The 20065-nt window shown below is 47.5% G+C and overlaps 1 protein-coding gene and 1 long non-coding RNA gene across 7 annotated transcripts in view; one reads left to right on the top strand and one right to left on the bottom strand.

Moving 5' to 3' along the window:
• The window catches only part of HFM1 (helicase for meiosis 1), a 99948-nt gene extending 85712 nt beyond the window's left edge, over positions 1 to 14236 (top strand). The window contains exons 40-43 of one of the 6 annotated variants that reach the window (XM_074369923.1): positions 359 to 475; positions 2876 to 3001; positions 8402 to 8494; positions 11218 to 14236. The gene's annotated coding sequence lies outside the window, so the exon portion shown is untranslated. Of the gene's footprint in view, positions 1 to 358; positions 3935 to 8401; positions 8495 to 11217 lie in introns of those variants that run through there. The other 5 variants (XM_074369921.1, XM_074369925.1, XM_074369920.1 and 2 more) reach the window with 5 other exon arrangements.
• Positions 14237 to 14556: 320 nt separating this feature from the next.
• Positions 14557 to 19540, bottom strand: LOC141578605 (uncharacterized). Its single transcript, XR_012509079.1, has 4 exons — positions 19405 to 19540; positions 17523 to 17803; positions 16055 to 16242; positions 14557 to 15326 (listed from the first exon to the last, which is right to left on the bottom strand). It is a non-coding gene; the product is annotated as an uncharacterized LOC141578605 (long non-coding RNA).
• Positions 19541 to 20065: the final 525 nt, after the last annotated feature.

Raw genomic sequence — 20065 nt, 5'->3', positions numbered from 1 at the left:
CAATAGTATATAAAGTAGCCCATATTTTTAACTAAAGAAAAATATTTTAGTTGGGAGACTTTCAATTCATTATGGAAAATTAAGTATTTGAAATAAACGTTTAGATGAAAATGATAAAATGTGCACCCCTCCCTGCTTGGACGTATTTTGATGCATTGACCTGTCTTGTTGTTTGTTTGTTTGTTTGTTTTGTCTGCTGTTGCCCCCGCACGGAGGCAGCCAGGCTATGAAGTAGACAGTCCTCAAGGGAGGGTGTCGAATCCCTAATTTTTTAAATTTTAAAAGCCACAATCCAGACTTGAGACCAGAGAATTGGAAAAATACCTGATGGGTCAATATCTGTGTTCTCTGCCCCCAGGACTGAAGAGTCTGTAGACTTCTGAGAAACGAGAGAAGCCAGGGAAAGTGAAGATGCCAGGTACCTGAAAAAGGACCTGTGCCCAGCTTGCCCCTGGATTCATCTGAAGAGGGTGTGGTAAGACTTAGGCAATAATAAAACACTCCTCTCTGCATGATTTTGGAGATTCCAGAGCAGAAGGAATGTCACTTTCCCTACTTTGAGAAGGCGCTCAGACCCCTGCGTTCTCCCTCACTGCCCCGTTGTCCATGGCACGGGGAGGGACAGAGTGGCAGTGGCGGGCAGTGTGGGATGCTGGAGTTGAGACGGGGGCGGAGATAGGCTCCCAGGGGCCCTTTGTGCCCCAGGATGGCACGTGGCACAGCAGGAGCGTCCCCCAGGAGCCAGGGGCTAGGAGGGGCTGCGGCAGGGCCTCTGGGGCCTGGCTGCTTGTCTCACTCTCCCAGCAGTCTCAGGAGCTGGTGTCCACCACAGGGACACCGGGACACATGCGTCACCAGCCAGGCGCACAGACAGGGTGCCAGCCGGCCACCGGGCAGCCCCGGGGCCTGCGTGCAGTCCCGTGTAAGTGGAGGGTCTTGAGTTGACTGGGATTGTTTTTCCAGCATCCAGTGGAAGAGGCGCTTGAAAGAAATTGAAACTTAACATTCCTTGCATCCTGGAGCAAATGGGCTGGGATTTATACCCACTATATTATTCATCGTGATAGATTTTGAAAGAAGTTCGCTTTCTAATATTATTAGTAACAAATAATGTCTTTTTCAGATTCAATATGACCTGTCAAAACGTTACAAAACACTAATCTCAACTGGTGTAAAATTCAGATCTGAGTCTCAGGCAGGTGCTCAAATGTTAAACATACTTTCTTTTTTAAAAAACCTCCCAGCGTAACTACACCAGTACCAGCTAAGGTTACCAAATATGTACTGTGTGCATAGATGACATACTTAGTTTAATCCTTTCAATAATCCTGTGAGGTAAAGTCTCTTGTTATGTACATGTTTTATATGTGAGGAAGCTAAATAAATTGCAGGAGGTCACAAAGCTTGAATTTCTGTGTAATTCAAGAACCCTTTGCACAACTGTTCTGCCATTCTGCCTAGAAACGAATGAAATACTGACTAGTCTTTAAAGTCACATAAAATCATCAAAATCCACGTTTTTCCTAATCTTTGAAGTTTTTCTGTTGGAGAATTTAAGGCAAATTCAAGAGGGCTCTTAGCCAAGACACACCACGTAGTCTTAGGATCCAGTTTAACTCCAGTTTCCAGAGAAGCAAGACAGCTGTGACCTTCTCTTTAGACAGCCTGGTCGCTGTCCTGGTCGTTCCCCTTTGTGGCTCACCTGGCACGATCAGTAGATATTTCTTCTCCCCATTTGGCCCTGAACCCTCAGATCAGTGTCCTATTTTTCGGTTTTCACACTTGAGCTTCTGTGCTTTAGTCTGCTTTCTGTCCTGCCCCCAGACCCCTGAAGACTACTTGTTTATCTTTCCTAGGTCAGTGACTTCATTTTGAAACCCAATATTTTGCAGAGAAAAAAAAAAAAAAAAAAAGGCGGCCCTGTTTTCAACAAAATCCTTTTCGTAAAGGCAACTTGGTTTTGCCTGCCAGAGCGATGTCATAAAGTTCTCTCTGCTGTCAGTGAAAACTAACCTAAATAAGAAATAAACGAAACCCAGACTTTGTGACCTTTTCCAGGATAACAGGGCTTCAGAAACATCCACTTGAAATGCGACTCTCATCTTGCCATTTTCCCCCATAATAAATAATTATGGTGATTTTTTCCCCACACCTCTCATCTAGAAATATATTGTTTTGAAGAAAAGTTTGAAATTTAAACACAAATCTCACCAAGAGTATTTGGTGTATGTCTTATAAAACTGTGCCTGAATAGAGTTGTTCCTAAAGTTCTGCTTTTGACCTTAAATTAAAGTTTAAAGAAAGGAAAGGGATTATTACTTATTATTAGATTTTTATGTAAAAAATTATGAACTTTCAACGTATAAATTTCAGGTTTCCCCAGCAGGCGTTATTACTTTCTCTGATTGTCTTTTCATTTTCCTGTGCTGTCCATCAACCCACTGCTTCCCATCCTTCTGGGATTTTCCTCAATTTCTGTTTGCATTACAATGTCATGTTTCTCTTATTTTAAGTGATTTTAATTTCATTTTTAATATATAGTGAGAACACACTGTAATAAGTTCATTTCACTACTTTTCACTCTCAAAATAACTTTGTCTTTTGAAATTTTTGCCTCCTAAAGTAAGTCAAACATTTTAGAGTCTTCATAGAAAGAAATTTCTCTTTTCTCTTTGAATTTTTTGTATTTATAGAAAAGAGTTCCATATGTCCAAACACTTTTCTAAAGTCATGGTGTTTAGTGAAATAGAATCTTAAGTGTAATAAACATTTCTCCAGTTGGATATTTCTATTTACAAAATTAAGTGAATTAATTTATGGCTTTATGTTTTTATGCTGGAAGAAATATTATTTTCTTTCTTTTCTTTCTTCACAGTAGGAAGAGCTCTGTTGGGTGTTGTCTGATTAAGAAAGTAGCATGTGCTTATTTACAGCACCTAGACTATGAAAATAAATCAGCAATAGACACACAGCAACACAGGCCTACAGAACATAGTACTAGGTGAGAGATGTTAAGAAATAGAATGTGAAACTATCTAAGTAAGTTTAAAATATCTGTGCAAAAAACAAAAAATAAATTTTGTAGAAATATTTGTGAACATTTATATCATATGACTTAGAATCGTTGTCAATGGTGGAAGGGTGGTTTGGGTGATCTAAACGGGAAATGTGGATAAAAGAATAAAAGAAATTTCAGATAACCTCCCTCAAACCCACCACTTACGGATCACCGTAGGTTGCGTATTTTGGAGTACAGTCATCCAGATACACCCCCCACACACACAGTGGGGTTATAATCTGCTTTTGGTCTTTGTTTTCATTTAGCAATACGATAGGGGATACATAATCATCTTCCACGTAGCTCATGCGTGGATGTGCGTGACTTACTGAGTGACTACCCTATTGATACACACTCAGACTGCTTCCAGTTTTTTTAGTAACTCATCTTGCAATGAGCATTCTTACACATACATCTTCATCTATTTGCTTTCACTAGAAATGCACCTTTAAATTATTGAAACAGGTTGTCAAACTGCCCTCCAGAAACACCATTTGACATTCCCAATATGGAACTTTCTGATTCCTACCGAGTAAAACTTGTAAAACAAACCAACAGAAACAAGTATCTCCATGTTCCAGCCATCGGAAGGTCCAGATCTCAGCAATAGAGTAAATTTACTCTCAGAGTCCTTTCTGTCCCGTGGGAGACCAAAGACTACAAAAGCATGTTATTGTCAGCTCGCAGCTGACAGGCGAGCACTGCCTTCCCCTGACCTGAGCGTCAGGGACTGAGCGAAGCACACGGCCAGGACGCACGCGGAGCTGCCCTCGGGCCGTTTCTATGACTCCGTCTAAGCGGTACATCACCTTTTTTGCACTTGTGTATATATCAGAATCCTGAAGTTTATAAAATCAAAGCCTTTGATTACTGAGAGTGGGACTTGTGTTCTAAGCAATTATGAGTTCTCTGTTTTTCAGTCTGATTCTTAAAGTGCCTTTTAACTTCTCTTGAAGGTCCTGACTTCATTAGTAACCTTATGTCCCAAACAGTCAAATAAGTTTTCAAACACAGCTACGAAAGGAGACAGCCAGCGGTTCCTGGGCGCCCCCCCCGGCCCCCCCTGGTGGCTTCCCGCAAGCCCGTGAGCTGCAGGGCCCTGAGCTCCTCGCTCCAGCGTGCGGTGCCCGTTCCCGCAGCTGGGACGTGGACACGTCCACTCGACACCGCCTCCAGGATCCAGAGCAGGTCTTCCAACAAATACTTGCTAGTGAGGTAACTCACAGTAACAATTAGGAGTAACAAATGTGAGTGTCTGGAACCCAGTAAATACTCATTCAGTGGTAGCAATTGTCAATACTAAGATAAAACATGGGGGTGTTGTTGAAGGAGAGAAGCAGAAAGCAAACAATTTCAGACAGTCCTGATGGCTGGCGAGAGCCCCAGTTTCGGTGCTGGGGCCAGAGTGCGTCTAGAAACTTGGGAATTCATACGGACTGGTTAGAGGAAGAGAGGGAGTTGCTCTGAATTAGGCTCAGCGTTCAGGGCTACCAGCAGCTTCTCTGAACGGAAAACACCCATGTGGCTTTTAACAATGTGTGAATGTGAATAATCACCTCCTCAGGGAAAGCTTTTCCCACCCAGTATCATCGCTACCCCCAAACCACATTGAGGAAAGAATTGCTAAATACCTATTTTTCTAATGCTACTAGGTGGCAGGAATTCAAGTTGATAATCTTTTTTCGAGGCATATCTTTATTAAAGGGGAATTATTCAAAGCCATCTGAGCGGTAACTTTGACACAAAGGCTAACTGACCTGATAAACCTACTGTGGGTCAGTGGCCCCACAGCACCAAAGAGGAGCATTTTCAAATGAAAAAAAAACCTCCAAAAGGAATTTCTTTGAGTGAACTTAAATTCTTAAATTTAGTGAGTCTGATTTATTTCTTGCACACAGATATTGTATTACTAGATATTATATTGCTGGAGAAGCTGAGCTGGGATAAAAAGAGACTAATTCTCTGAGGATGCGGAAGAATCGTCTGTTGATCGCTCGGAGGAAGGCACTATATAAATTACATTATAACAGTACTGCCTCTTTCTGATAACACAGCACTGAAAGAAGAACTCAACCTGACAAGAAGTCAAATTTACTGTCATACTGTTTTGATTCTCTTGCTGATGTGACAAAGCGCATGCTGATACCTGCTTTTATTTGATTAACTTCAGCTGCTCTGGATGACGGCTTGACCCCCTTGAAGTACTGGCTGTAAACTGTCAGCCAGTACTGGTAATATCTGTGGGCCCTGTGACCGAGCAAGGAGCGTGTAACCCACACCCCGGAGGCAGAATCAGGCCCCCAAAGATATCCGCATTCTAACCCCCCATGTCTGCGACCACATCACATAACATGGCAAAAGGGACTTGGTAGATGTGAAGTTAAGGATCTTGAGATGGGAGGTCAGCCCGGCTTTTCTGAGCCTGATGTGCCCACAAGTGTCCTTACAAATGAAAGGAGGAGGCAGGAGAGCTCGAGCCCGAGGGGATGTGCGGGTGGAAGCCAAGTTCAGAGAGAAAGCGAGAGGGAGATGGGTGTGAAGACGCTCCGCCGTGGCTTCCATGACGGACAAGGGCTCACACGCTCAGGGACGCAGGTGGGCTCCCGAGGCTGGAAGAGGCGAGATAATGGGTTCTCTCCTAGAGCCTCCGGAAGGAATGTAGCCCTGGATTTCAGAGTCAGGCAACCTTGATTTTAGCCCAGTAAGACTGATTTTTTGGACTCCTGACCTCCAGAACTGTAAGTGGTAAATTTGTGTTGTTTTAAGCCACTAAGCTTGTGATAATTGTTATAGCAGCAATAGAAACTGACGCACCACCTCTGGGCTCATGGCACAGAGCCACACTGGTGTCACTGTAACTGAACTGAGACAGCTTCCTGTGCCTCTAAGCCAAGACGGCGCTGCGACCATAAGCCAGGGAGGCCCTGAGCAGAAGCTTACTTCGCTTCTGTTTATCTTCAGCCCTTTTGAGAAATGGAGTGTTAGCGAGGGTTCCTAAGTATTGAAAGAAACCAGTCCTTTCCTGAATTAGTTCCCCTCTCTTAGTTTTTTAAAACCCCAAAACATTTTCCAAAAATGTATTTACAGCTCTACACAATGACTTCTAGTCAACTTGGCCTCTCATCTGTACTCAGAACTAAGAGGAGACCACAGGTTGTTCACAAAGGCTTTAGAAGGCGGCGCGATGTCTTCACCGCGGTCACAAGCTTTGCCCACGTCCTTGCGCTAATAGGCTGTGCTTGGAAGGAGCTGGAGGCAGCTGATCAAAACCTCACACCGGGGCCAAGGGATTGAATTATGAGCGTATAAGCAGCTGCGGTGCTGAGCAGCACTCACCTCCCACTAAGGAGCACATGCGTTACCCAGTTACCCCATTCTCACCATCCCTGTTTTCAGGGGAGGAGATTAAAGCTTAAGAAGTGGCACCATGTCCACACCACCTACAACTGTCTGTGGGTCTGATGGACGCCAAGTGTGAGCTGTCAATCACGACTCTACGTCCCTCCTCCACATCAGAAGCCCTACGGCTGACAACCTGGCAGGTTTTCTGTATGACAGCATCACAGCAGGTTTGTTGTTTTCTGGATGTTCTAAGTGCGCTACCCCAGCAGGTTCCTGAGGACGCAGGAAGTGTGTGCTAGAGGAAACCTGTACTTTGTACCCGATGCCAGGCACAGCCCTGCGGCCACACGCAGTCAGGGGATGGGCAGCTGGGAAGTGCAGGCGTGGCTGTTCCACGCAGCACCCTCGCTCTCATGGGCCCAGTGGAAAAGCTCGCTCACTGAGGTCACAACAGTGACTCCATCAAAAGTAAGGAAGCAATGAAAATGACTGAGTGCACAGTTTGATGCTGAACGCTGCAATGGTTCCACCGAGGAAGAAAGGCTGGAGGAGCCCGATGAGGTCCGTCAGACTGGGTAGCAAGCCTGGCGAGCGTGGACGAGGCCGACCAGGATGACACACACCCAAGATCTGGAGTAACGAAGTCTTGGGGGAAGACTAATGCTCAGAACCAGATAAAAATAGTAAGGAAAACGAGAAAGTCAGAGTGGGAAGAGTTTTGAGAAGGGAGTGGCCCCCGGTCTGACAGTAATGGTGCGAGGCTGGCGGGACCTCTCTGTCCCATCGTGCTACCTTTTAGTACGTTTTCTGGGTAAGAAGATGACTCATCAGACCTGACTGGAAAAGGCGTAACGAACGTTGATGAGAAGGACTTGGAGCCCCAATTTAATCAAGATTCTGCAGCTGAACCACTGCATCCCAGGGGAACGTATATCGCCTGGGAAGCAGGCCTGGGAGCCAGGGAGACCTAGCGTCTACTTTGTTCTCCAAGCAAGTCACTTAGCAGATTTAAATTTCAGTTTCTTCACCTGTAAAGTTGGGATAACGGTGTGTACCTAACAGGGCTGGGGAGACACGTCAGTGTAAAACACTGTAACACAGCACCTGGCGCAGGTTAAATGCTCGATGCACGGTAGCTCTTCATTTCATCATTATTATTTTACAGACTAACTAGTTGAAATGGCATCAAAAGTCTTTAAGGAATTGTGAGGAATAAATACTATGAGTAAGTAAATAGTCAATGAAACCGGAACTGATTGTAGTAAGGACAGTTTTGGAGCGTTTCCAACGTGAACAGCCATCCCCAGCAATAGTGTGGGGTCAGTGGGAGCAAGCCACGCCAATAATGCAACTCCCTTTTTCTAAAGGGCGATATGCTGGAAGTTAGAACGGTTTTGTAGGCAAGGAGTGTTGGAACTTCAGCATGGCCCAGAATTCAAGGCATCCTTATGAAAGAACTATGGACTTGTCGTTTTAGGTAAGAGGATCTTTAACTTGTTGAATAATCCGAACAGTGCTAGTTAGGAAATGTTATACATTCAGAGGAAGGTTTCCAGGAGGGACAACTTAGAGGTTGGTCCCTCAGCCCTAAACTGTTCAACATTTTCACCAATACCTTTTATCCTAACGTCTTCAGCCTGGTGATCAGTGAAAGAAGGCTGAGTTACTAAATTAGGATCAAAAAATTCTCATGTGGCTGAAACACAGACCAAACCGAACAACACAAAATTTGCCCACAAAAATTGTAGTCTTTCACTTTGGTTCAGTATCAAACTTTATAAGCAGAGCGTGGGGTGCATGCCTTAGCAGTTTGTATTTTTTATAAAAAGCAAGGTCAGTACAAGTCAACCGTGCAGCTTTGCTTCCACGCCTGGGGATATTCAAGCCCAGAGAAGAAATGACCTGGCCGGACCTGTCGCTGTGTGCGAGCCTGCACTAAACGGCCGCTGAGATTCTAGGAGCAGCCGTTCACTGGAGCCTGGCGTGTTCTCTGTCCCACAGCTGAAGTGGCCTGAAGATCTGGATGGCCCAGCAGAGTGCACGGTGACGAAGGTGAGGGAAGACGCATCCTGAAGAGAGGCCAGAGGGCCGCAGGTGGGCCTTCCCCGCTGCTGACCAGGGGGCGGGGCAGCCGCGGGGCCCACGGGGGCTGGGGTGGGGGGCCTGAGCGGGTTGGTCGCAGCGAAGGTGCAGGTCCGGCTGCCGGGACTCACGAGCCCTCCCTCCCCTGCGTGACGGAGCTGAGCCGACTTGGGCTGCCGCCCACGTGCAGTAGGGTTGACATTAAGTTCCTCTTTCCTTGACCCTTTCAAGGGAAGACTGGTTCACAGCTCAGTGCAGGTTTTTGAAAAGGAATAGTGTGTGGCTGGTGGTGAACAACTTCTGCCCGTCCCCACTCCAGAGCCCCTCTCAAACTTCAAGGTGCATGTGCAGCAGCGGGGGATCTTGTTAAAACGCAGATTCAGATTCAGCAGGTCTGGGTAGAGCCTGAGTCTCGGTTTCCAAGCTCTCAGGTGACGATGATGACCCAAGCCCATAGTTTGAAAAGTAAGGGACTAGCAGATTTAAAACGGAAACGAAGTGGATATAGGGTAGCGGGGGTCCGCACTGGCCGCTCACTAGAATCACCAAAATACTGACATCTGGCCTGATCGAGACCAGCTGAATGGGACTCTCTGGAGATGAGGCACGCTTTTCAGCTTCCCCATGATTCCTACTCTCTAGATTGACTGGCTGATGCATCTAAGAAGCTTTGGAACTAAGAAGCTTACTTTCTGTAATAAAAAAAAAAGAGATACAGATATATGTGTGTGTGTGTGTATATATATATATATATATATATATATATATATATAACTTATGTATATAAAACTAAGAAGCTTTGTGACTTAGATATACATATATAAACTGTAAAACTTCTTAAGTATCACTATATATGTGTGAGTTATAAAAATATATGTATAATTTAACATATAAATAATTTCTGGGGGAAGTTTCCATTAAAACCATATATATATAATATATATATATATAAACACATAATACAGGAGGTACAGGAGCTCCTAAAGCCCCCTCTACCGTAGTTGTAAATATAGTTGGCAAATTAATATCTAGTGTATGGTTAAGAAATACATCATTCCAAATGTGAGAACTTTCATGATAGTATTAGACAGTGGTTCCTACACATCACTGTATTAAAAGTAAACCATGGATACACCTTATACCCAGTAGGATGGCTTCTATTTAAAAAAAAGAAAAGAAAAGAAAAGAAAAGAAGCCTTGTTGAGAATATGGAGAAATTCGAACCCTTATTGGTGGGAATGTAAAATGGTGCAGCCACTGTGAAAAACAGTCTTGCTGTTCCTCAAAAATTAACCGTAGAATCACCACGTGACTCAGCAACTCCACTCCTGGGTATATACCCAAAAGAACTGAAAGCAGGATCTTGAAGAGTTATATTCATACTCATATAAATATATTCATAAATAGAACATATTCATATTCATATAAACTCTGTTTGTGGTATTGTTCACAGTAGCCAGAAGGTAGAAGGAACCCAGGTATTCAGCTACAGATAAATGGGTAAGCAAGAACGATTTACAGATACAATGAAATATTATTAAGTCTTAAAAAGGAAGGAAATTCTGACATATGTTGCAACATGAATGACCTTGAGGACAATATGCTAAGTGTAATAAGCCAGACAGAAAAGGATAAGTACTGTATGATTCCACTTATGTACCTAGAGTAGTCAATTTCACAGAGACAGAAGATAGAAAGGTGGTTGCCAGGGGCTGTGGAGGGGGGAAGTTTCAGTGGTGCAAGATAAAAGAGTTCCGGAAATGGATGCTGATAAAGGTTGCACAAAAATGTGCATGTTTAATACTGCTGAACTGTACACTTAAAAGTGGTTAAGATGACAAATGTTATATGTATTTCACTATAATTTTTGTAAAAAGTAAACCAATGTAAAATCTTAAATATACCAAGAGCAACTTTGCACTATAATCTAATACGGATAATATATTATTATTACTTTGTATTTTGTATCGTTACAATTTTAATACTGATAATGACATTGGGAGATGCACAGGGCAGACATGATCTCTATTTTTAAAGTTAATGAAACTGAGGCTCAGAGAGACAAGACTAGAGCCCCGGACTCCTGACTCAAGGACTGGGTATCACTTCCTTCCATCTCTTCCCTGGCCACACTGTGCTGCTAGCGGCTGGGTTTTTAGGGGTGTGTGTGTGTGTGTGTGTGTGTGTGTGTGTGTGATAGTTATTTACATTAATACTGTGCTTGGATGTTTTTGCGATTATAAACATCTCTGATAGGTTGATGCGGGAGGGCTGTTTGTCTCTTTGCCAAGCTGGTGACAATTTAATGATAGTATTGTCAACCAGTGTCTTCGATGCTTTCACATTTATCAGACAGTATAATCATCTCTACTATGCCAGTTGCTCACACACCAGAAATGAGCTCCAGGAACAGACCATTACTCTGACAAGGATAATAGGTCATTATTACCAAATCAGCAGCACAGTGCTTTAAAAATAAACGACCCTGCTTCCCATCATTATTTATTTTTCATAAGCGCCTCAGGTTTGTCTTAGCATCTAACAGCAGGAGACAATTATCTCATGACATTCTTCTATTTTTTAGCAGGTCTTAAATGGTCTTAAATGGTAAATGGAGCGTTTCTGCTCACCCCGATCAGGAAGCCTGGGTGGTTTTACAGGAGCATTAACAGGAAATGGGTCGAGTTCGTGTTACCTGCACACCAGATACATACAGTCTTTTCCTTTCCATCCAGTTCTGTCCAGAAAGAATGGCCAGCGAGGAAGGTGGGAGTGGAAGGGGAAAAGGAGAAGAGCTATGTACTCATCCCATGAATTAAGGTGAGTTTTTAATGTTCTCTTCATGCTGCCTGATCAGCATCAGAGTGTGCAAACAGCCCCCAAAGCTCTCCCTTCCCTGTGGGAGTGTTTTAAAAGGGGAAGTCCTAACTCGTAAAAGGAAAAATTCTCCCCCACTTGCCAAGGACTCCCCCACCTCTTCCTCCGTCAGCCAGGACAGCCTGAGGGGGCTGGACACCTGCTCTACCGCCTGGCAGGAGGCTCTGCGCAAAGGAAGAGGAGCCCCCGGCCCAGCCTGGAGCCGGAGTCTCGGTACATCACCCCCCGGAGGGAGGAGGGCGCGCGGGGGCCGGGGCGCTGGCGTCCCGCGGAGGGGAGGGGGGCCCGCTGAGGAGCCCGGCTTCCTTCCCAGCCGAGAACCGTCCTCTCAGACGCGGCCGCTCGCTTTCCAAACAAAAAAGAAGCTTGCAGCTGTAAGAGGCCGCGGTGGGCTTCCTGCTCCCCCACACTTTTAGAAGCAAAACCTATTTATGAGGCTTTATTAAGTGCAAATAAGTCCCTCGGCTTCAACGGAGAAGCAGCAGCTGCCGAAGACGTGGTCATTTGCATATAAATGACATGATTTCAGCTCCGAGAATATTGAAAAATGTACCTGTCGAAAATGGAATCCTGATAGAGTCACACATATTAAGGTCAGATATTGTCGTTTTTAAGGCTGCTGCCTGCGGCTGGCTGCACCGCCTCACACATTCAGTTCTGCTTGGGTGATACGAGTTTTATCTTCTATGAAATGGAGAATTTTTATTGTGAATTAATTAGACCGCTTTTTTTTCCTTCCGAAACATGAGCGCATTTAGGTCAATAAGCTAAACGCTCTACAAATGCAGAGGCTCCGTGACAGCCGAAGTTACCAGCGGCAAACCGGGCTTTCTGCACAGCTGACAACGAGGGGCGCGCGCCCAGGGGCCTTCCGGAGCGGAGACCGCGTCCTCTGCTTTCGCTCCGCCCGCGGCAGGGGCAGCTTTTACTGCAGGGCCGAAGGGAGCGCTTCCATATTCTAAGAAGTTTTCCAACAGCCCGGCTAACAGATTAGGGGGCAAATTACTGGAGCCCTGGAGGAAGGAAATGGGTTCCTCTGAAATCTGTCCCAGCTTTGGCCCTGCGTCAACCGCGGGGCGTGCGGGCTCCTCTCCGACCTGCGAGCAGAGATGGGCGGAGGCTGCCGCCGGTCCTGCCCGCCCCGCCCCGCGCCGCACCCCCTGCCGCACCCCCCCACCCCCGCCGCCGGCCGCCCCCACGCGGCCGGCCGCCGCAGCTCCCCGGCGCAGGGAGACGGCCTCCCGGAAAGGGCGATCGCCCAGTGGTAACTTTAGATTCTCGTGCAGAACAACAGTATCTTGGGATCCTTTAAGTAACAGACTTTATTTGTATCGATTCAGCATCTGATCACTGCATTACTTATTTATTAAATAACTCAGGTAACAAATTCGCAACATATTTTAAAACCCTGTGTTAACATTTACTGGATGACTCAAGTCCTTGGTGTGCTGACACTTTTTAAAAGAGATAATTAAAGACGACTAAGAAAAATTAAATAGCTAGCAGGGAAAAAGAAAAATTTAGAAACTCACCATAAATATATGTCCCACAGAGAACTTTAAAGCCTTTAGAGAACTCTATTATGCTAACTTGAAAAAAAGAGTCTCAGTGACAATTTGCTGATGTAGTCGGTTTATTCTCTTAAATATGGAGATTTATATGCACTCTTTGCTGAGGTTCCTATGATGCTTTAGGTTTAATAAAGACTTTAAAACTATAAATTCTAAAATGCTTAGTCCTGGTAACGGATCCGATTATACGCATAGAAGATGATTATATTATCCAAAGTTTGGCATCCCAGGATTAGAGAAGGGTGATTAAAACATGGGGGGGGGGGGGGGGCGGATCCAGGTACTGTGAGGCCTGAGGCTTACTCAATTTGGAGGACTCTGTTTAAGGAAGAAAAAAATTACTGATACACAGCTGAGTACAAAGTGAGTATTTATTTAGGCAGAGACAAAACAAATTATAAATTTGAAAAAGAGGGAAGTCACAACACATTATAAGCCTCACAAAAGCCGCAAAACTAACCTACTGGCTACACCTCTGTGACACTTTCCCCACGACTGGCCACCTGTTCAATTTACCCTTTAATGTGGTTGATGAAAATTTGTTTTTTATTAGTGATAGTTTTGAAAAGTTTATTTCATCTTCACAACTTGCTATATGTAATGTCATGTAAAGTTTTAGGATTGTTGTCAAACTGAAGAGAACCTCTCTTTCATACATGGGCTGTGAAGTTTCACGGAACTGCAAGTTTTCTTGTGGAGCAACTAACCCTAAACACGTCCACATTTCCTGACATCTAGGGCCACAGGACACATCAGTTTCTGCTGCAACGTGCTCCTTGAGTTCTCCTCTTTTGTGTCCCCAGAAATAGTGTTTAGAGATGCTGTCCCTACATCAGGGGATGGTTAGCATTATCTTTAATACATACAGAATTGACCGTAAGCAGATAATTAAATGTGTTCCCAACTCAGCTTTGATGTGGGTGAAGGGGAAGAATCTTATTAGAAGAGCGCCAAGGAGAGGTTTCCAGCCCTCTCTGCCTTTGGATAGGCCAGTGGGTCTTACATACCTACCCCATCAGGGCTGACTTCCAAGGCGCGGTGTCTGGGATGAGGGAATAGGGGTGTGAAAGCAGAAGACAGCTGAACAGTTTCCCTCTGGCAACACAACCGCTTAAAGCTATTTTAAAAAAAGGCTATTCTCTGACTCCCAGAAACAATACCCCGCAGGCCCCGTCCCACCAGCATGCTCAGTACACCAGTTCAGTCCTGTCAGAGTAGAATTAAAACCAGAAAATGCCCCAGAAATAGAAAGATAAGAGTCCCCAGTGGAGGCAGGTTTCTCTGGGGGGTAATTGACTGAACACAACCAATTCTCTGGTGGATCAATGGCCATCATCTGCTGGAAGAGCTTTGCTAAAAGCAGTGCCCAAGAGCTGCCAGACAGGAATCGGGCACTCCGACCTGTCCTGGACGGGAGATGAAGCTGGCAGTTTAGACTGCTGAAAAACAGTTTGAGATAAGCTGGTAGTTCCACAGAAATTAATCCGTGCCTCTAGACAGCATGTAAGCCTATTGGAAAGCTTCTTCAGTTCAAGCAGTTAATAATATATCAAGTCTTGTAGCTTAAGGGATACAATTTTCAAAATTATTGTACTAAGGGAATCATAAATTCCACCAAGACGAAGGTTGTAGTCCAGATATTTTATTTTAGATTTCCATCCGGGGTGTACTACGCCACTCCACATGAAAGTCAAATCGTCCCTGTAAAATGGCTTCCAGGTGATAAGTTTACCCCGAGGGCTCCAGTAAAGTCATGCATTCAGAGTTATATCTGACTTTCACAATCTATAAAGACGAGTTATCAATGTTTTGAAAGATTTGATAAGCAGGAGCAAAAACATGGCTTCTAGATGCTGGCATTTGTCTCACTAATGGGAGCAGCATGAGAAGCAGCAGCTCCTCCCGGATTTGGCTGCAAGCACACTGCTGACGTGCATTTGGAGGCCGCCGTTTGGCGCCTGTGGGAGTGTACTTGTCTAACCTTGCGCTGACTCTAACAGACACAGGCAGCAGTGATGTCACTGTCAGCCACATTCAGCTTTTTAAAACAGGGGCGCCCTCTCTGCCAAGGCCTGTCAGGTTCCGGACCACTGCATATTAAAAACTGTGTTCCAGCAGCACCGTCTGGCCTAGGGGACATTTTATTAGGAAATGATTCTGTCGTTTTGTGGGGGGGAGGGAAAAAATGCATTTCACCCAATAGAATTCAAAGGAATAATTGCTGTTTCTTCCCTCCCCAGAGCAGGGACGCCGTGGACTTCTCCAGTGTCTCGCGTGGGACACCACAACCCCACTTGGTGAGGACAGAGCTAACAGATGCGTTAGGAAGAGGCAGGAGGCTGAGTTCTAATTAATCTCCAGTTTGAGCGTTGCCTGTCATTGCATCCTTCCTTGTCCTGCAAGGCAATATTTTCATAAGTTGCTCCCTTGTCACCAGGGAAAAATAATTAGATTTTTTTTTTTTTTTTCAGAAAGGTAAGGTGGGTAGGTCTGCTGCAGACACTTATAAAACAATAATAGTAACAACAAAGGCCTCCCTTGCTTAGCTTGGGTTCCCGGGAGGAGGCTCACTGTGAAGAAATGCCTTGAGCATCATCACTTGAGTTCATGGGACGAAAGACAAGGACTGGCTGCACTGCTCCTCCATCCAGAATTTAAAACCACACCCATTCCTCAGAAACTCACCATGCACTTGAACAAAAGGACACTGCGGAAATGCTTCATTTACCTAGCTAACGCCAACAGTAAATGGGCTGTTTTCCGTGAAAGTACATCTTCCAAATAACTAAATGATATTTTAATTTTAACCCATTTGGTGTAACCACATCGCATTTTAGCATTTCTGCAACAATTGCCATACTTCCCTACCTTTTGGATTATTAATTTTTTCTTTGTGAAAACAAATTCTCATTAGTTACCAGCTCCCACCCAGCAGTGGTGCTGGGGCTACCTGCCATTCCCTGCTGTCTGTGTCCAGAGAGCCCTGCCCTGGACGGCCCCCTGAACCCCACTGTCCAGACACCTTCTGTCCCCCTCCCGGCTTAATTTTTTTCTCTTCATCACTGCCTAGCATGCTCATCTTTAACATGCTGTGTCTTTGCTTTATTTTTATCCTGTTTATTACCTGTCTCTGCCAGGAAGGCAGAATTTTTTGTCTCTTCTCTTCACTGCTGAGTCCCCGTTGCCCCGAGCAGCACCTGGCACACGATTGTTTAATAAATGGCTGAAGACCTCAGGCTCCAGGAGTGGGTGATTTGTGAGAGCACAGAGGAGGACAGTGGATTGGACTGCGGACATGGTGATGGGGCTGGGCTGTGGAGGAAGAGAAGGCCGGGGAGGTAACGAAAGACAAGCTCCTTGAGATGAGGGCCTGCCTCGTGGGCACCAGGAGTCCCTCGGCACCTGGCACCCAGCCAGGCCCCAGCAGCCCCTCACAAATGTTATCAAACGAATGAACACACTTACTTTCAGATTGGAGAAATCTGAAAAAGGAATGAGGCAAAACCAATCAGTTGTTGATTTCAGTATCCTGTCACCTCGGGTTACCCAGAATTCTGTCACCTGGGTGTCCCCTGGCTAGGCCACCCTTTTCTTTACTATTTAAGACCTCAAGTCTTGTGCAGCACAAGCTGTGGGAAGCTAGTGACCTCCCCAAAGGATCTCAGTAAATCCCCAGGCCCCTGCTCTCTGAGTCACCTCTGTCACCAACCCCCCAGACCTGCCAACGTTCCACCGGTTGTGCGTCCCCTCTCCCATCCTGTGGAGACCAGCCCTGTAAACCCTGGGAACACAGAGCAGTGGCTGCAGCAGCTCATTCTAAAATTAGGGGCTATACAGCAGTGCATCCAGCAATTCGTTTGAGATTTCCTTTCCCTGTTCCTGAAAGTTCCTTGGCTTCCTCTCACCGACCGCCCCGCCCCAGCCCAGGAGTCCTCACGGCCCGCTCTCCTCCTCAGCCACACACACAGCGGGCCCGGGAAGCCTGGCCCGGCGCAGCGCTGCTCGGTGGGCCTGGCAGGGGTCCCTGGAGCACCGTCACCTGCGGTGTCAGGACATGGTGACTAGGTCTCACAGAGCTGTTTCCATTTTAATTAACTGAGTGTGGTTTGGATTTTAGAAACGCGATTTGGGTTATCTCAGGTAAATGTTTTATGAGCACAATTTCCAACTTGCAAATCATTAGAAAATTGCATCCTTCTCAACCCGTGTGTGTGGTGGGAAATTAAGAACAATTCGAGCGGGTCTGCCTTACCCAGGAGCTAATTCTGGCCGCAAGCCCCAGTGTAGCAGCCGCGGTGGACGCAGGGCGGGAATGAGGGGGCGCGCGCTGGAGGGGTGCTCTCCTCCGCGCTTACCAGGCAGGGGGTGTGGGGAGGAGTTACAGCTACAAGAAATTCTGCCTTGCAGCTCACCCTGCTCACACTCCTTTTAGAGATCAAGTTGCAGATAACCCCTTGTCCCCAGAGCAGGCTTTACTTCAGAAGAGCTGGCCGGCCCCCCGGGCTGCCTCCGAGGCTGCCAGCCCCCGGGGCGCAGCGTGTGTGGCGGGCTGCCCGCGGCCCACGCGCCCACACCCAGCCCCGCGGGCTCACCTGAGTCGGGGTTCCCGGAGGGCGCCGGCTGTCCCTCCTGGAACTGGCCGGACGTGGGAATTCCCAAGCCCACGCCGGACCCCCCCCCCCCCCCGAGTCAGAAACCCTGGGGCGGGGCCCGGGAATCCGGGGGGGGGGGGGGTAACAGCCCTTGAGGCGAGGCTGACGCAGCGCCAGCGTGAGGACCCTCCAGGGCTTCCTGAAGTTAACTCCGGGCATTCCGTAGGCTCCCCGTGCAGAGTCGGGCCTCCAAGTCTGGTGTCATCTGCTCAATCATTCCCCTGCAAGGGGAAAACAATAAAAAAGAAACCTAGTTTTATTTAGATAGATGAAGAAAAAAGGCGCAGAGTGGACGCCGGCTGCTATGGCACCGCAGTGGCGTGTCTGGCCCTGTCTCCAGGCTGCGGTGCTGGTAAGGCCGGGCCCCAGGGGCCAGCGATGGGCACGCAGAGAAGTGAAGACGTCCTTGGACAGTCCATCAAGCTGCCACAAAGTCCTGGCTCCTCTCTTAGAAGCACCTCCCTTGTAGGTGTGCTCTGGCCGCCTCGGCCGCCGGAGGCCTGTGCCGAATTCTGTGCTAACATCCCTTCCTCTCACAGCCACCTTGGAGCAGGTGTTTCTTCTCCATTTTATAAACAAGAAAAGTGAGGAAACCAATCGTTCAAGTTCACACAGTGAACTTAAGTGGTGAAGCTAGTCTACCCTAGAACGTTGGACTCCAAACCCTCTGCTCCCACCTGCCAAATTCGGCCTGGTCTGATCAGGAGCGGTGAGTGGGGTTTACGCGGAAGCCGCGGCCGAGGCAGAAGCTCCCTCCCGGCGCCCCGAGGATGTGCGGGCAGCAGGGGGAGGAGCAGGACCGGTCAGAGCGGGACAGATTCCGGGGGTCTTGCAGGGCTTAGTGAGGACTTGGCTGCCTCTGCTCCGCGGGGGAAGGCGCAGGAGGGTTCCGGGCTGGGGACGAGCCCAGTACGTCTTAGCTTTAGGGGGGCTATTCCGGCTGCCGTGTGGGGAAAGGGCGGAAGGAGGGCGGGGGGGGGGGCAGCCGGAAACAGAGGGTCGACTGCTGGTTGCCAGGGGCGGCGCAGTGGGGGAAATGGGCGAAGGCCGTCGAAAGGCACAAACTTCCGGTTATGAAACTAGTAAGTTCTGTGTGTGCCATGCACAGCATGGTGGCTGTGTTAACCGTGCTGCGCTGTATACTTGAAAGTTGCTGGGAGTAGATCTTAAAAGTCCTCACCACAAAAGAGCAAGGTAACTGTGAGCTGATGGGTGTGTTGACTAATCCTGTTGCGGTAACCACTGCCCAGTGTATTCATGTGTCAAATCATCACGCTGTACACCTTTAGCTCACACCGTGTTCCATGTCAACTGTGTCTCCATCGAGGCGGGTGGGGAGAAGGCCCTAAAGATGCACGAGTGTGTTGACCTGAACAGTTAGAAGAAAGGACTGCCATTTACTAACGCAGAGGAGCGGAGAGGAGAGCTTGATTTTGGACCAGTTAAAGCCGGAGGGGCCTATTAGGCATCCAGGTAAAGACCTCAAGTAGGCAACTGGGGACGCCAGCTCAGGAGCGAGGCCCGGGCCTAGACCTGGGAGGAACTGTAATGAGCCACCATGGACTAACGGGGCGGCGGCGGGGGGGGGGGCATGAGGGGGCTGGGGGGGGCAGGGAAAGGGGGAAAGGTTCAGCTGGGTCCAGGCAGCCATTACCATATAGAGCCACAGGGGGACCAATGTCCCAGAAGAGCAAGTGTCGGTCAGAAAAGACGAGGCGGACCGGAAAGGGGCATTGCTGCTGCTGACAGCGAGTCCCAGGGAGCGCAGGGAAGGGCTGGGGGTGGGGGGAGGTGGGGGATGGGGTCGGGCAGTGTGGCCTACCGGACTGAAGCTGCGGTAAGTGTCCGGGGCCGAGGAATGATGGTTGAGTTTGGGCCTCCCTCGGGGAAAGAGGTCACGGGGAGAACGGGTAAGCGGGGACCCGGCTCCGGGCGCCAGGGCCCGGCGCGGCTGCGAGTGTGCGCATGCGCACGCGCCCCCGCCGCTCGGCTCCTGCCCCTGGGCTCTGGGCTGGGCGGGGTTCTTCGCCCGCGCTCTGCGTGCCGTCGGGCTCTTCTCCCGCTGGGCTGCTGATTGCGGGCTCCCCGGCTCTGCCTGGGCTGGAGCTCCTCGTTCGCCTGCACTGCTTTGGAAACACCGACCTTGCCAAGGTTCCTCCTGGGGCTTCACACAGGCGTTGCGTTCCTGCCTTCTTCAAGGCCCTAAATGTAAAGATGCCTTTGGGACTCAAGGGCTTTCCCAACGTGTGCCTGAACCGAGCTCATAATTCATCACGTTTCTGTATCCTTTCCCTCACATCCACCCCCTTAACCAGCCATAAATGATGCCAGACTTTTGAAGGCCAATGTTTTTGATTTTTAAAAAGAGTTAAAATCAACTTTCTTCTTTGTGGGCATTTTCTTTTTAAATTTCTTTATAAGATTGATGCCTTCTGTGATTAAAAAAAAAAAAAAAAGGATTCTCTTGTCCTCGTCTGGCGCTT

The sequence above is a fragment of the Camelus bactrianus genome, chromosome 9, assembly GCF_048773025.1.
Source record: "Camelus bactrianus isolate YW-2024 breed Bactrian camel chromosome 9, ASM4877302v1, whole genome shotgun sequence".
Lineage (NCBI taxonomy): Eukaryota > Metazoa > Chordata > Mammalia > Artiodactyla > Camelidae > Camelus > Camelus bactrianus.
Note: the sequence above shows the minus strand (reverse complement) of the source record. Positions and strands in the feature narration are given on the sequence as shown.